Here is a 17,095-nt window from a genome sequence, read left to right as displayed (position 1 = left end):
CCTCAGTGAACTTATTCTGCATTGCTATCCATACAAAATCACCCATGTCCTGGAGTTGCTTCCTGCTGACCTACCAGCGAACTTTCGCTCCAGAACTTCTTGCTCGCGACGGAGTTTGTTTTGTTTTAGGACTCAAAAACATCTAGGGTGATGCGCGTCCGTGTTAAAACTGTAAAACACGAAGACAAAGAGAGGAGTTACAAACGACAACGCGTCACTCCGAATCGACGGACGAGAAGACACCTAAAAACAGGGACTTGGTAAAGTGTCCATAAAATACGCCATAGAGGCAACGGAGGTCCCGGACTAAAGATGCCACGACGGATAAAAAGTAAAACGCCGTCGACGGCCCGCGCGTAGTTCACTGAAACGGCCTGTAACTCAGGCGGCAAACACAAACGAGTACGAAAGTGGTTAAAAACAAACAGAATTTCGTCAGGAAATGACCGACCGTCAAAAGTTGAGTGCAATGTGCACGAAGTGGTGGGGAAGCACCACTTAACAAATGGCAATGGCTAAAAGACAGTGCGCAGTACGTAACCTAGCTGAAATGATCACCTCATGGCGAGAGCGCCCAGAGAAGTCGTCCAAGCTGTTGGGAGATGCTTAATAACTCGGAGCTTGTTCCCATGAAGGGAGGTCTAGTGATGATGCCAAAGTGACACCACCCGCTGATTTTACTTATTTATTTAGCGTATGTAAATTAAGTACAATTCAGTACTGGACCACGTCATTCTACATTACGTAACATTACATATATTCACAAACATCTAGCCCTTGTATATACTCAATGCAAGAGGAATTCTTCAAGTCCCCACTGAACGCTCTGGCACTGCATTCATCTCTGTTGTCTTGGATGGTCTGTTAAGGCGTGCTGCAGTCACATGCTGGCGAAGACAGCAGTCTCCGTTTGAAGACTGAGTCAGCACATCTTCCATGCCCAGTTCTTAGTCGGTCCACAACTGACCAGAACTTACGGGGCTCATCAAAACCAGGAACTACCTCAGCAATACAAGGCATTAGGTGGCAAGTTGTTGGGGCATTTTGGAGCCATTGTCTTCGCCATGTCAGGCCCGTCGAGGCTGTCCAGAGCAAGATGGGGATGTTGACACAGAGATCATCGCAGGGAATGTAACAACTAGTGGGCTGAGGTACGTGAACTGCTGTCTTAGCAGCGGTGTCAGCGGCCTCGTTTCCTGTCAGACCCACCTGACCAGAAACCCACATAAACATCACAGTGCCTCCATCAAGAGAGCAAGTGACAGTTTTCTTGGACGTATTGCATTAAGGGATGGGCTGTGTACAGTCGCGAGGGAGTGTACAGTGAATAGCCACTGATCTCTCTCTGAACAGACGAAGCCCAAGGACACGTCAACATACACAGAACTGCAGAATATGGGCAACGGAAAGTACACACACACACACACACACACACACACACACACACACACCAAAAGTTACCATTTTATTCTGTAAAGCTGACTCTGTGGTGCGGGCTGATGGCATCGTTTACCGTACGGCCACAGTTTCTTTTAAGGAGATGGGCCCCTGTCACTTTTACCTTCACTGTTAAAAGCTACCAGTGTCTTGCGTGTCCAGATCACCTGATCATCCGCGTGATTTCTGGCTGTGGGGTTACATGAGACACCCCGTGCTCAGTGCTCCAGTCACGAATGTAGCAGGACTGCAGGCACGCACTTAGCATCGCTTTGAACGTGACGCCTGAGCATGCCGATCTGCTGTGAAATATTGTTTCTTGCTTTGAACTTGTGGCAGAAAACGGTGGACAGCATACTGAGCATGCATTGCGCCGGTGTCACGACGATTAAAAACCAACTTAATCGTTGCTTTTTACGCAGTTTTTACCGCGAGGACAATTAAGAACAGTTTTTTTCCCATCCGATGGGGGTACGACCTCGAAATGGTGGAACGGCTTACCTAACTAACAGTCTCACAACTGTTGAATGCCAAACTTTTGCGATCATGCACACTGCACAGTACAGTTGGTTTAACTTTCAACTGACACCACAGCCGTCGTACTGCGACTCATTTGTCGCCGGCCCCGTTTAAGTTATGACGGTTACAACGTCATATGGTGGGAAGAATTTTTCTTTACTTCCACAACGTTTCCCCCTTCTTAGGTAATATTCTGTTCAGACTGACCAGCAGCCTTTTTATTTTTTCAGCGCTGTCAAACTGGAACTTTCATTACAAAGACCCTGTGTATATATACAAAAGTGGTGTCATGTGCTGGCCATCGCTGCAAAAAGAGCTCTCCATAGCGTCATCAGCCGCTCTTCCATTTCATTCAGTGAAACAATACACGCGATGCACGTCGTGCAACTCGACATCAGCAAACCTATTGGTATTGCTGATTATCACTTTAGCGTACATTAACACTGCCTAACCCGAGGCAGAACCGAACAGCGCTGAATGCAAGCTTGAGGGGCAAAAGTAAACAGTGCAATGTGGTTCTCAACAGCAAGTTTTGTCAGCAAATGGGACACGTTAGTTCCCATATATCGCGTATCGCGTATAGCGTCGAGATTTGCGCTGTTTTTGTAGATAATTTTAGTGTACTACAGACCCAAAGATAAATGTGTGTAAGAAATCAAACGAAATGTAGCTTCTCTGTAAGGTGCCACCGAAGACGATAGGTCCCTTGCACCAAAATACCGGAATAAATCGTCTCTGAACTGACCCCGAAATTTAGTCGGCGAGTATAGATCCACCCTGCAGGCGGTCTAGCACGGCAAATCGGGCGCGGCGAGAAGTAGTAGTTTGCAGTGAATCCTTACGGAAGGGGGGCAGGAGTTGTTTTCTTTGCTACTAAACGATCGTAAATTGTACTAATGCTAATTTATTCAAAGGAAGTCATAATTTGTAGGTTATGCCTTAATTAAAATTATTCGATCTACAATGGTATGTTGCGTACCAAAGTGTGAACAAAATAAGGAGAGGTCCCCGCCCGTAGGATCGACTTTTTCGCACCACCTGTGCGGTGATGCAGAAGCCGCAGCTATCAAACCCTGCTGTCGTTCACCCTGGTGGGCCCTCATTTGTTCACTGACGAAAAAAATTTCGTATTATCACATGACGCTCTTCAGCTTTAAAATAGAGACGCCTAAAACATAGATTGCGCAGTAACGGTTCAAGTACAATCCTCATGCACATAAAGCAGTGGGTTCGAATATTGTCAGGTGATTTGAAATTTATGACCTCGATCAATACTTTTATTCAATTAACTGGATTCAATTTTATGTCTATTGCTTTGTCACATTTTACAATTGCTGTCATTTCTATCATTCTTTATCCACTTGCGATCTTTGTGCATGTGAACTTAATTATTTTTATTTATCTATCATAATTAAATATTTGAAACTGCCAGTCTATTGGTTAAAATATCTTTTTACACAAACTTTGCAATTGTGTCGGATGTATTTTTCATTGCAAGATGCACATTTTTTGGATGGTTAACGTTATAAAAGCATTTAAAACAATTCTTGCTCGACCACGAATAATTTAACGCAAATGAAGAGTAAACTAAAGAATGCATGATAAATAAAACGAAATCCAAACAAAGTGAAGAACAGAAATGACCAATGCAAGAGCATGGACAAAAAACAGGATGATAAAATGGAAGAAATTAAATAGAATTTAATACATAAAAATAATTAAAATCACAAGCACAATGATTCTAAATGGAGAAGTGAATGATAGGAATAGAAAATAAGAATTTGAAGAAGTTAATACATTTTTTTTAAATGGTGTGACAAAGCAACAGAAATAAACCTCGTTTACCCCAATTAACTGAATAAAAATAATGATCGAAGTCGTTTCGATGAAGATTTCAAAATAAAAAGTTTCAAAGCACCTGATGAGATTTATACCGCAACCTCTTGCATGTGAGGCCTGTAACTTAAACGTTAATAGTAAAAAATGAGGCAAAAATATATTTCCGTCGGGTGTACATCGTGTTGTCGTCTTACTCTGTGTATTTCTAGTTTACGATACCTCTAGAAACAATACGGACGGAACAGTTGTTTACAAGTTGAGGAGTGTAACTATATCCGGTTTGGTAAATAAATTACCAGCGCGCAGGCAGTAAAGTAATGCTTTTGAGTCACGCGAGTTCGGAAAAAGGGCGACCGAACCAATAACACCTCAGAAAGACCTAGCCGACTTGCGTGCACTTCAATCATTCTGCTTTGCAGCTCACACTAAACTTGAAAGAATCAAGCACATGGAACTCTTTACGGCATGATAAGCGAAAGACTAAACAGCAGATTAATTTCCGCATATACATCTATGTCACGTTACATATATACGCTGGTCACGTGCTTAGCATTACTCACAGGAACAATATAGTACGTTAATATACCAAGCAGCAGCATAAAAAAATTGCAACCCAAGGCTGTAAGCCCGACCCCATCCTTTATAGCACATTCATCAGCCTAATAGTAGTCCGCACAGAAAATACATAACTTAGTATCCTAGAAGCATTATAAATAGCGTTACGCATCAGCGTTACAAATTAGACGAATAAACTGCGGAATCTCACATCTGATACCTCCACAAATAATTTCTTTTTCGAATGACACCTGCGCACGAATAATAATGTAACATCTTCTTAATAGCAACTTCTGTGTATACGTGGAAATTTATGACCTTCCAATTCGTATTTCGACCTGTTTGAATTTTGTTTATATATAGTCTACTGACACCATCCCTAAAAAGTATAATTACGGCTGGGAACAGTAATTCTAGTCTTTGTTCTTAGTCCCGAAAAAATTGTAGACATAATGTTACATGCTGTACTATTCCTATGTGCTCTTTAACAGGACCAGATGTAATTTATTTTCAAAAAATTATGTAGACTGTTCAAACACTTGGAAGATAATTCCCTAGGGCTCGAAATGCACCTTGTATGGAAATAAAAATCGAGATGTGCGACAGAAGACTTCTCTATTTTTTACAAAGTAATACAGTCATAGCAGCAACACTGGTAACAGTGCACAACATAACGCGTAGTTAGCTTTCTTCTAGTTTCATTTAGGTATAAAGATGGGAACAGTGTTTGCTTACACACTTCTCCATGAGCAATGTCTCCACGCTCATATTGGGAAACGCATGTAGAAATATTAACGGTACTGACGTTAACGATACCAACAGGAACACCACGGCTACCCAGTTTACCAGCATCGCAGAGAGATTGGGTGTAAAACATATGAAACAACTTCGGAGACGAAATTGTGAAGACGGGTAACTTGCGACTGGTGGATGAGGACAAGTTCTGAACGGCAGTCAGGCCAGAAAGTGAGGAAATATAAACCGCCTTTTGATGTGATCATCCGCCGAAGAAACTAACGATACGGGGCTGATTATCTGTTGTCAGCCGGGCAAGCGTATACCTGAGAACGTTCGCCACATAATATGAGCTGCGCAAGGTTGGACAATGTGACGTTTCGAGTGTCAGGAAGTGTTAACGGCTGCTTCGTCATGCACGTGTCAGCGAGTTGTTAATTCCCAAAATTAGGAAGTACGAGAACGAAAAGCAAGCCTGTCCAGGTGTCCAACTATAAACACGAAACGACTGCTTCGATGAAGGTCATTTACTCTTTGGATGATGACCCTCCAAACAAATAAGCGGAGGGGGGGGGGGGGGTTTGAAGCCTTCTAAGTTGACAAAATTAAATACATTTTCTTCTGATCTTGTATGTACGTACGTATGTAGGATTGTCGGGTGGTCATAAGCCTTTTTTCAATACCGTGGCATTGGTGTATGAGTAATTATTCTTGTTAAAACGAAAAGCAAGAACCACAGTAATAAATTTCGGAAAACCGCACCTCATGACTAATCTCATCTATCAATTTATAACTACCAGGCCACAGTAAGGCACTAAGCTGGTTTCCTTAACTAGGGATTAATACCTGCGGCGTAGAACGCATTTCAATACATTCGGTCGTTAAAAATCATTGGTCTAGATTCCTTGTACATATAAGAATTTAAACTGGTACATAAAAAATCTTAGAGCTTCATAAACTGTTCTGTTTCTTTTCATATAAAACTGCCCTAACGAAATACATTACGTTACTCTTTGAAAAAGAAAGGCATACGTCATGTTGGCACCCCGCTGAATGTCTTAGGTACAGTGTGATGTCTTCCAGCACCTGTGCTAGCATCATGTCTTTGGAACTTTAGATACTTTAATGTATTTAGATTCACATTCATTAAACTGGGACCATTGATGCCGGTCTTAAAAAAGACGCGCCAAACGTTGAGAAATCACCAACAGCGTTGTTTTTATCCACTTCTTTGAGTCGATGATAATATGATTATAATTTGAGGTGAGGTGAGTGGTGTTCAACATCATGGTCATCAGCGCCCTGACGAAAAAGCATGTCACTCATGAGTGGGGACGAAGGCTGTCCCTACATGCAGAGCAGTTTATAGTGAATTATGTCTGCCTACCTTCCCCACCAATTTAGGGATGAGGCTTGACAGTTCACCAAACTTCACCACTCTTTCAACACTGGAATCGTAGCTGCGAGGATGGTAAGTAGATCACCATCGACACTGAGGCTGCCTTAATGTCGGTATGCAGAACACAGGTTGTCAAATGTGCTGAACTGAAAGTAGCACTCCACGAACTTCAAAGAGTGGTGGATCCTCCCGCCAGAGGAGGAAGCCATGTGTCAAAGGCCTATGTCCAATGCGCAGTATGGTAAGCAGAACCTCCTACCAATGGTGAGGCTGACATGAAGTCCGCCATTCCTGTGAGGTCGATCCGAGTGACCGCTGTATGTTTACTGTCACCTGCAACCACTCAGTCTCCCATTGATGCATGATGTGTGTCAGAAAATAAGATGATGGAGTGCAACGGGATGGGACACTGATGGACAGCACCATCCCGACATGCTTCCTTGGCGGCTTTGTCGTCCATGCCGTTTCCCTGTATCCCAATGTGACCAGGTACCCAGCAGAAGATCACCTCCTTGCCACGGTGTTGGAGCCGCTGTAAGTCACGTATGAACTGAATCAGCTGGTCATCTGATGAAGTCCTTGTAGTGCACAAAGCGAGTCTAAACAGACAAGAAACCTTGTACGGTGATGTCTGCGAATCCTCTCCAGTGCTATCATATAATTCCGCATCATAATTAGTAAATTGTTCCGGAAGATGCACTTTAAAAACCCTATCGGGGAAAACAGCACAATAACCGAGGACAGTCTCTTGCTGGGATTCATCTGTATAAACAACGATAAAACTGTGGTACGTACTTAAAATGGACGAGGGGTTGGGTTCTTTGGGGAAGAGACCAAACTGCGAGGTCATCGGTCTCTTCGGATTAGGGAAGGACGGGGAAGGAAGTCGGCCGTACCCTTTCCAAAGGAACCATTCCGGCAGTTGACTGGAGCGATTTCGTCAGGAAACCTAAATCAGGATGGCCAGACGAAAAATGGACGAAATAGAGTTGTAAAAACATAATCTGAAGTACGAGAATTTTGGACTGTATCAAGCATAAAATCACTTTGGGCCTCTGAAAACACCAAGGCGGCAGTGCATTTAATCCCTGGCGGTGTATTTTGATGTCTGATAGATCCAGATCATTGAGAGTCTATAGCAAGTATCCCAAATGAGTTGGTCGCATGGGGCCGATTCCTGAACAGCCGTTTAAAGGTGGGTTTGACCATCGCACTAATATACCAATGACTGTGGTGAAGCGGAGATTTTAGTATGTCGACGAATCCAGAGTGGTGGTTCACTAGCCTCTGAACACAGACGCGGAACTGGGCTGGTACGAAAGGACCCTGTCGATATCCAAATGCCCCCATGGTGGACAGCGTCTAACGTATTGAGGTAAGAAGTACGGGCTGATCCGTAGACCACGCTGCCGTAATGTAAACGTGATCGAACAAATGCCCTCAAACTGCAGGAGGTGGAACCTGTCAGCTCCCAATGTTTTTTCGATAAGGCATTTCAAAATATTGAATGACTGGAAGCTCTTTTGTAGACCTTTCATGTATGGGAGCCAAGTTAATTTCGAAGCAAACAATAAACCCAAAAGGCGCACAGTTTCTTGAAAACTGAAATATTGTCCACCATTGGGAGCACTGGTTGGTTAAAACTTCGACGAGTACGGTTAAAATTGACACATGTAGTCTTCTCCGGTTTGAGGATTTGTGTTATCATTGGTCCTTTCAGACAGACGAACGGACAGGAATGCGGTGACTGTGCGTACATAAGATCTGGAGGACCGCGTTCTACAGCATATTGAGAACCCTTGTACAAGTTCCAGGACAGTGACCCGCCAACACGGTGTAAGCCAAAGTAAGATTATGTGTGTGCTGCATGACAGCCGCTATCACGGTGGCCACGCTGAACGTCTGTTGTGACGTGGATGCCAAGTAACTCAATATTGTGTTCCGGGACGATCTATTGTCGTTGCACGCACACCATTTTCCGGAACACATTCATAGGGCCTTTTTCCTCGATTTCCAGTCAGGAATCCGCTCCTGCAGTTTGTCGGCTTTATTAATGTTTACCCTATATAATTGTGTAGTTTGGCATAAGCCCTTTGTAACAGCGTATTTCGGAGTTCCATTGCCCACGTCAACCATTGTGCGGTCGTAAAGTGTAAGTCGAGTGCGATAATATGTGGAATTACATATAATTTTAAATGTGTGACGTACACCGGTATTAACGATGTTGGTTGTACTGGCTTTATGTAAAGACAATTGCAATCACAATCACAGTGCCAGTGGACGCCACTAAAAATGTAGCACGCGCAGATACTACTAAGAATGGCATATATGCGCCATCGCTGAATTTTTGTACAATAAGATTTTATTAACCCCAGCATATTTTATGATGTAATATGTTACTGAGTGACTTTTAACCGGTCGTTAACGCAGTAAATTCCTGTTGTTTCTGTTTATGTCCAATCATAAAATGTACAACACTGCGGCAATGAAAACCGTTAACTAATGTATTATGTTTTCGACCCTAAAGTTTCAGGGCACACCGTTAAGCCACACCAGGACATGTATCTGAACCACGCCCCTCCGACTGAACAGCGCGCTGCGACGCCCGCTTCTCCCCGGCTGGGGAGCGGGCATATTCCCGGCGGCTGCGCAAACGGTATTTCCAGCCGCCTCGGGTGACAAACATAATTATCGCCTGTCGTCAGCAGCCATCTGCGCCGCATCCAATTGGTGTAGCTTTCCGGTCGTCTAACGCCACTGCTTCCCCCTGAAGCCGTCTGCCGCCACTCCAACACTATATTCCCGGCGGGGCCAGGGATTTTCACCTGCCTGGAAATGGCTGGGTGTTTGTGTTGTCCCGAACATTTCATCATCATTCATGAAAGTGGCGAGACTGGACTGAGCAAAGGCTGGGAATTTGTACGGGCGCTGATAAACGCGCAGTTGAGTGTCCCAAAAACCAAATCATCATCCAATACTACACAGGCGCTATGGTCGACTGACATTTGATGGCACCTTCACGGCGTAACGTTGACACCGGAAAAGGTCATTCGGAGGAGCACTTAGGTTTCGATGCGGGTACTTGTTGAAGACAAACATGGAACGCTGTCAAGTTTCACTGAACCGGTTTTATAGGCGTCCATTTCCGGACACTTTAGCACAGCCAACAGTACTCGAAATGCTGCGTTTTGGAGGAATCTGTAATTCAGTGTATGTCGTAATACAAAACCCACTATATATGGCATGTTAGCTTCGGAAACAATGAAATAATCATGGCGACTGCTCGGTCTGCTGTCATCCAGCCGTGAAACTTCGTCAACCAATCACAGCACAAGGCACATGACCTCGGTTGTCAAAAATATCCCTTTTTTTCTTCTTCTTCTCGCAACGATTTAAGCTGTGCTACTAGGTCCTAACCTAACCGAAACCTAAGTCAAGTTTTCAGTGCCGTGGGTGGCTGACAAGCCAACCGAGCAGCTGAGATTTTTTTTTTACTCTCTCCAATATTTGCATAGCTAACATGCCACACGTAGTGGTCGTATTTATACTTGCGTATTACGAAAATTTGCATTACAGAGCTAAAGCGTCAGGATATGAGACATCGGCGTACAAAACCGGTACTAATTCCACTAGCATGCTTGTGCTCTTGAAGGAAATCATAGGACAGCAAAACGAGTTTAGAATCAGAATAACAGAATATCAGGAGTACCGAAATTGCCTCAACGTCGTCTTATCTTATGATGGTTGACTATGGCTGCATGGACCATCAGTAAACTTCCTCTCGGTATCATCGTACCGAAGCCTTTTTTTTAAGTACGCGGATCACCAACAGTGGCCGCCTCTACTATAAGGTTCGACCTGCTATCCCAAGACGATGATTTGCTCATTAGATATGTATTAAGCCGTTTACATTCCTGCTTGGGCAGTTTTTGACATCATTTAGGAATTAGCTAACTTCCCCCTTTGACACTATCATGCTATACCACAGCAAAAATAATCTTCTTTGTCATCGGTATTCTGACTGGTCTGATCCCTCCGGACAGAAAAGCGCGTTCAAGTGCCGCTTCCAAAACTCTGCGAGATGCGCCGGCCCCAGCGGATTGACGAGTACGACCGCCCAGCCTGGATGTGGTTTTTAGGCGGTTTCTTGCATCTAGGCGAATACTGGACTGGTATCCATGTTACGCCTCAGATGCTTACAAAGCAAACATTTAGAAAACACTCATGTGACAGACAGATGGGGTACACATATAGGAAGAACGTCCAGCCGCTCATAGTAAAACGGATCCAATATCATAACAATGCCGATGATAATAATAATAATAATAATAATAATAATGAAGTGCTCTGACTCTTCTGATGCGGCCCGCCACACATTATTCTTTTGTGTCAATCTCTTCGTCTCAAGCACTTGCACTCAACATCCACAATTCTTTGTTGAATGTATTCCAATCTCTGTCTTCTCCTGCAGTCATTGCTCTCTACAGCTCCCTGAAGTACCATGCAAACTGTCTCCTGATTTCATATCAAATGCCCTATTACCTGTCCTGTCTTCTTGTCAGTGTTTTCAGTGCTTAAGGGGTGTATCAGTGCGAGGGAAAAATCAACACGTGATGACGTTCCTAATAATTATTTCGGGCAACCACAGTACGTACTGGCACAAGCTGCACAGATGTGAGGCACACGTATGAAATGTAAAAATGTTCTGTCAACGGAACACATCTTTTAGTCAGATCGTGTCATAAAATTCTTTTCTCCCCAATTCTATTCGGACCCACCTAATTAGTTACTAAATCTATCCATCTGATTTTCATTTTCTGTAGCGCCAATTTCAAAAGCTTTTGTACTCCCCTCGTCTGAACTGTCAATCGTCCACTTCCACTTTCGTACGAGGTTACACTCAAGACAAATGCCTTCACGAAGGACTTCGTAACACTTAAAATTAGTGTTTTTCAGAAATAATATTCTTGCTATTGCCATATCGCATCTTATATCCCATCCACTCAGGCCTTATTCGAGTAAGAACTGAAGTGGAAACACACATGGCGAGGTCGAAGTCTTAAAATCAAATAGGATGCAGGTCGAATAACTTATACATGTACTTCCGTCATGGAAACTTCCTCAGTCACCTCCACACGACAGGCGTCAGAGACTTCCGAACTTGCACGTGTGACAACGCCATGGATCCATTTAAATTTCTCATTATTTTCGTCTGAGTGGTATGGCGATCAGCAATTAACACTGTTCATGAGTTGACTCTAATTTCTCTCCGTCATGGCTATTCTCGCATGATAAAACTTACAAAATAGTAGATACTGTAAACTGGACGTGTATGTAACTATGTGCGTAATCCCACGATGAGTAGCTGTATCGTACTACGTATTATCAGGCGATGGTGCCATACTCTTTACCGATTCAATACGTTCTCTAAAACGGTTTAAGTACTTTAAGCCGGCCAGAAGTCTTAGTAGTTTGCTTCCGACGCTACACCCTGAACTACCAACATTCGTTCAATTACCACACGAACAATAAAAAGGCTGATATGGAACCGCCTGCAGTCATTTTTTATTTCTTTATACTACTGTGTATTTTCGGTCTCAGGCGATTTTCAAGTATCTGCCGCCAAATCAATGTTGTACGATAGTACAAAAGTAAAGAAAATATGAGAGCTTCAACCTGTACACAACCATTTAAAACAATATTTGTCACCGCTGCGGGTGCATGTTTAATGGAGAAATAGCTGATACTTGCCTTTTGTTCTTGGTCATACATGACTACTGAACATGGTCAGCACACTTTGCCATTAATGTGCTTTTACCCCACGGAATTACTTGTCATACGATTTCGGCTAAATTTCGTCTGAAGGTTACTTCTAGACGAGTCGGTGCCTTATACTAACATGTAGAAACACCCACGTGCTAAGTCGGAAACAGGAGGTCGTTAAATTTTCATTAGCTCGTGGGCAACTGCACGGTTAATTTAGCAGCGGATGTTTTATTCTTCGCTGTTTCGCAGACTGCTCACAATTCCACACACACTACAGCATGGGCGAGGCAAACTGTCAAACGGAGCAGCTAAATCACGACTTTTTTCGAAGATGAGGCTTGCACCTTATCTACTCCAATACCCCAGCAACATTTTTATTTCCTGTATTTGATGATTGACGTTCTTGTAGGCCTAGCTCTACGGCCTTTCCTTAAGACTGAGTCGCTCAAGAGCGAGAGAAGCAAAGGATCCAGTGATCTAGCAAACCTACTACGAACGTGGCTCGGAATATAGCTCACAGTATTAGTGTTTAACGCCCCTTCGGCGACGAGGTTATTAGAAATCTGAATCTCAATGGCGGGACGTGGATTTGAATAGTCGTCCTCCCGACTCTCAAAAGCTACTGAATACTATTAGATCAATAGCTGAAATATTACGAAAGAAACTGAAATCCTAAACTCAAGCAGATGCACGGAAATGCGAATTATCTTAAAAACAGTGGACTGTGCTTCATCGATTCTATTCCTCGCCTATAATAAAAATCAATAATATGCGATCGGGTCTCAAAAATTTTGTGAGCATACAGGCTGACTAAAGCCTTTTACAACAAAAAGTGTGTGTCCTGCAATACCAAACTCAGGGACCACAATATTGTGGTCAAAATAGATTGCCTATATTGCCAGTGAATGCCTCTCAATCTACTACAATCTGTATATAAGAAATTGAAGAGCCTGGAAAGGAGAATCTGCGGAAGATAATGGGTGCAATCCAGACTTGGGCCGGCTGGGAACTTTAGAGCAACAACGGAGTCTACCAGAATGTGGAGATCTGAGACCACACGTAAAAGGAGGCTGGTATTTCGTGGACTTGTACGGAACGGACATAAGTACACCATCCTAACAAATATTTAATTACCTCTGGAACAGGAACACACCACGACGTGGATTAAAGAAGCTAGAGAAAACCTTGAGAGGTCCAACATCCCGGAAGTCCTCATGCTGGAATGGGAAAAATTTCGAAACAGAACAAAAAGACTGAAAGGATGTTAAGTCGAAAGACGAACTACAAAAACACGAAGAACGTAGATGGTAGAACAAAAGCAACAACATAGCGACCGTCTGAAGCAGAAGTTTTGCGTGATCTTAAGAGGTCAATTCACAAAGTAGTAGTAGTAGTAGTAGTAGTAGTAGTAATAACACTTTCTGAAATATGTGGTTTATGCGCGTACTTTTTCATATGGTGCTGTACTCGTGCAATAACAAATGCCACGACAGCAGATTTTGAGTAAACTGTCGACACGAGATGAAGCCAGTGGGGTTAAGTTAGGTTTCCATGGATGTCACGCAATCCGTTCTCTCCAACTACTCAGTGGTCTGGTTTACGTGCATTACGGTGTCCTGAACAAACTAAATGTGCAATATGAGTGGATAGTCATAAAAAATTTGGAAGGCTTGTCACGTTTCTCGACGTCGCCCGAACAAGAGAACGCCTATACCCTCAGTGGGGGATCTTTAACTGTTACTTGCATAAGACGAGCACTCCACAATGCTACCTCCTCTCGCCGGTAGCTGAAGCCACGCGTCGAAGGTCAGTGTCCTGTCCCACGTCTGCTCATAGCAAGCTTCATAATATCTTCGTGACATTTTTGCGACTGAATACAGTTTTGCCACAGCTATGTTGTGGACTTCACAGCTTGGTATCTGTCACCTCCAGCCACTCAGTCTGACAATAATGCAGGGCGTCTCCATCAGATACGAGTACACACACTTCTCGGATACTAAACAGAGTTTTCGTAACACGTTTCCGATTGTAGAGATGCATTAGTAGGTTTTTAATTATGGGAGCGAGACATGGACATTGAACGGATGAATAATTCAGGTTTTTCCCAGCGAGCAATCGAGCGTGCTTGTTCGAAATAAATAGAGGTGGCAGACAAGCAACAGTTGGATCAAAGAACGTACTGAAGTTGAAAATGACATTATAGCTGCAATGATAATGATATAGGCGGGACATGTACTCAGGCGGATGGATGGAAGACGGTCCAAGGGACTTACCTGCTGAATTCAAAGAGATAAGAAAAGAAGACAACCTGATGGGACTCTAGTGTATGTGAAACTACAGAAGACCTTCAACCAACAGAGCGTGTCAAGGGCCGATTATACGTAACTAGCACGGAAAGATAGCCTCTATCCAAACGAACGTCTGAATACCACAGTACTCAACTAGACACGACCCTATCGCAGATGCGATGCCCTTTCCTTCCTCCGACCGTCTAATACATTGACACAGTCATTTACAGCGGACATACAATTTAACGTAGACACATCCCTTTTTTCACATCTTAATATGAAAACTGTCAAGCTGCAAAGTAGTTTGTAGAGCATGTCACACTGTAGGTCTTCCTACACATAGGCGGGTCAATAAGTCGATGGTCGGAGGAAGGAATGGGCAAACAACCACAAAGTAATACGACCGTGCCAAGTAAAGTACTACTGTGTTCAAACCAAACCTTGGGTTTTAAAACGCAATTTTTGGCGGCGACATTCTTTGATAATCGCTTCGCCGATTCCTTGTCGCGTTATATTTGTAGTCAGTCCCAAGCTTTCGACATCATCAGGAGTTACTGTAAGCCGTGCGATACTTAATGTAGTTCACCAACTTATCATGGACACAACACCAAGTCACAGAACTTCCACACGCTACTAGTGATTGGTTCAAATGGCTCTGAGCACTATGGGACTTGACTTCTAAGGTCAGCAGTCCCCCAGAACTTAGAGCTACTTAAACCTGACTAACCTAAGGACATCACACACATCCACGCCCGAGGCAGCATTTGAACCTAAGACCGTAGCGGTCGCGCGATTCCAGACTGTAGCGCCTAGAACCGCTCGGCCACCCCGGCCGGCTACTAGAGATTATTTCGGTATCTTTGATGGGCGCTTGAAGCTAAGAAGCAACAGAAGTTGTCGGCCACCATCTATCGAAATTAATATGGCTACCAATTTTCATCCGTCATAGACGCCATGACGTCTCGAAGTATTTCGGCCAACTAAATGATGTACCACACGACTGAAGATGACAGTGGAGGAAGTCGTCGAAACCTTGAGACTGCATACAAAACTGACGCGGTAAGAAATCTGTGAGGCATTTATCCGAACCTTAGGTTGAGAGTGTACTGCTCAGTATTGAAGTACTGTCTCATTTTTCGATATACTCTACCTTGTGGTACGTATGTAGTAATGTAGGCAGCTCTTTTTACTGGTACTGCCCACGTATATCGTGCAGCCACATTATCAACTGCGAAATATGGATGATAAATATGAAGACACACGGGACTGGAGGATGTCACTTATATTTTCAGTGACCCCATAATCTCGACGACAAATCTCTAATGACCACGACTGAACCATAACCGCTACCAACGGGAGCACTCCAGCACTGACCGGCGCTTGTAGTTTTCCAATTACCTCTAGTGTTGAAGGTGTCGCTTTCACCACCACAGAATAAACATTCACTTTGACAGTCGCACACGAGGAAGATCCAGAGGAGCAGTCACGATGACGGGTGCACACGATCGCGAGCCACGGGCAGGTGGTCGTACCTGCTGGACGCAACACGCGAGCGGCGCTAGCAGCCGGCCGTCCGCCTTCCCGGATACAGCAGGCGGTGGAGCGCGGCGGACGACTCGAGTCGCAGCGAGGAACGAGTGCGTGGGCCCAGCCGGCTCTCCCCTCCACCACGACTGGAGGTCTCAAGCCCCATCTGGCGCCCAGAAGAACGCCAGATCCGCGCCGCCTTCCTGCACCACGGCCACCCGACACGACGCGGCTAGTGCGCATGCGCGACCCGCCAATTCCGACCAGCGTCACGCTTCCACTGTGCGGTTCGTGTCGTGTCACGCCGGCCTCGACACGCTCCACTGTGCGTGTTTCTGCGACTGCCGCGCACCCCTACTGCACGCTGGCAGCGGCGTAACTGTAAACTCTAGTTAGCCTTCAAATATCATCATCCTAGTGTTGAACAGAATCGAGAGGCCTGTTCTTGAGAATCAAAAAGGAATCGAATACACACTCGAGAATCACGCTTTGTGATCGCTGATGGGTGGGACGAAGGAGGTAACGGCCGCCAGGGAGGGAGGGAGAGAGAAAGAACCTACAGACATCGCAATTGAGAGAGAGACAGACATAGCAACAGAGACACAGAAACGGGAAGACAGGCAGGAAAAAAAGAGAGACATAGAAATTGAGGGATAGAAATAGAAAGCAAGTAATACAAGAAACTTGGCAAACTTTCGGAAAAAGAATTGGACATGGAGCAAACAGTGAAGGAAACAGTGGAAAAATTTAGAAAAGGGAAAGTTTAAGCAGAAGAAACGAAAACTGTACGACTGACTTTTAGATGATATAGTAATTCTGTCAGAGATGGCAAAAGGCTTGGAAGATCTGTTTGTGAAGAAGAGAGATTACGAGATGAGTAATAAAAACAAAAATAGGGTAATGACATATTGTCGAATTGCATCACATGATTGAGGGAATTAGATAAGGAAATGAAACACTGAAAGTAATGGACCAGCCTTGCTATTTATTTGTCCAACCAAATTACAGACGATGGCCACAGTACAGACGA

General features: G+C 44.1%; 1 protein-coding gene across 3 annotated transcripts in view; it reads right to left on the bottom strand.

Moving 5' to 3' along the window:
- Positions 1–17,095, bottom strand: part of LOC126424801 (glycogen synthase kinase-3 beta) — a 313,756-nt gene that overhangs the window by 186,773 nt on the left and 109,888 nt on the right. The window contains exon 1 of one of the 3 annotated variants that reach the window (XM_050087589.1): positions 15,937–16,144. The exons of the other annotated variants lie outside the window; for them this stretch is intronic. The gene's annotated coding sequence lies outside the window, so the exon portion shown is untranslated. Of the gene's footprint in view, positions 1–15,936; positions 16,145–17,095 lie in introns of those variants that run through there. 3 annotated transcript variants of the gene reach the window in all.

Source organism: Schistocerca serialis, chromosome 10 (assembly GCF_023864345.2).
Source record: "Schistocerca serialis cubense isolate TAMUIC-IGC-003099 chromosome 10, iqSchSeri2.2, whole genome shotgun sequence".
Taxonomy (NCBI): Eukaryota; Metazoa; Arthropoda; class Insecta; order Orthoptera; family Acrididae; genus Schistocerca; species Schistocerca serialis.
Note: the sequence above shows the minus strand (reverse complement) of the source record. Positions and strands in the feature narration are given on the sequence as shown.